The sequence below is a fragment of the Pediculus humanus genome, genomic scaffold (genome assembly GCF_000006295.1).
Source record: "Pediculus humanus corporis 1103172108319 genomic scaffold, whole genome shotgun sequence".
In the NCBI taxonomy this organism is placed as follows: domain Eukaryota; kingdom Metazoa; phylum Arthropoda; class Insecta; order Psocodea; family Pediculidae; genus Pediculus; species Pediculus humanus.
The window spans coordinates 577,714-578,346 of record NW_002987888.1 but is presented as its reverse complement, the minus strand read 5'-3'; positions in this window follow the sequence as shown (position 1 = coordinate 578,346).

The following is a 633-nucleotide window of genomic DNA, read 5'->3' as shown; positions in this document are numbered from 1 at the left end:
AAACAATTTCCTCAGTCGTTTTTCTTTTCCACGACTTTCTCTAATGCAGTAACTTTTTCCGGTTTTTCCAACATAAATTTCTTTTTTTTTTCTGGAAAGCTTTTCTTTTTTTTTTTACTCCCCATCCTCCGCCCCTTATCTTCCTCCCCCATTCCAAGACTTTTCTTCTATTTTTTTTTTTTATGAATTTATTTTTTCGTTTTCTTCTTTTTGTTTTTTTTTTTTTTAAATAACTTTGTTTAAAATTTTTTTAATTTAGTTTTTTCTTTTTTTTTTTTTTTCATTCTTTTTTGTAAAACTATTTTTAAAAAATTTTCTTTTTCTAACGTGACGTCATCGATTTATTTAAATTTTTTTTTTTATTTCGATTACGTCATTATAAATTTTTTGATTTTCAAATTAATTTTTTAGCGACGACATTTTTTTTTTTTTGGGGGGGAAAACACATAAAAAATTTCTTTCAAATTTAAATTTTTTTTATAAAATCGTATCGCATATAAACATTTATAAGTTTAAAATAATAATAATAATAATAATTTTAACCGCCATAAAATAAATTATTTAAAACATTTTTTTTTTTTTTTTCAAATTTCAAAACGTCATGAGTGTGCAATTTGGCAAAAAAAAAATATG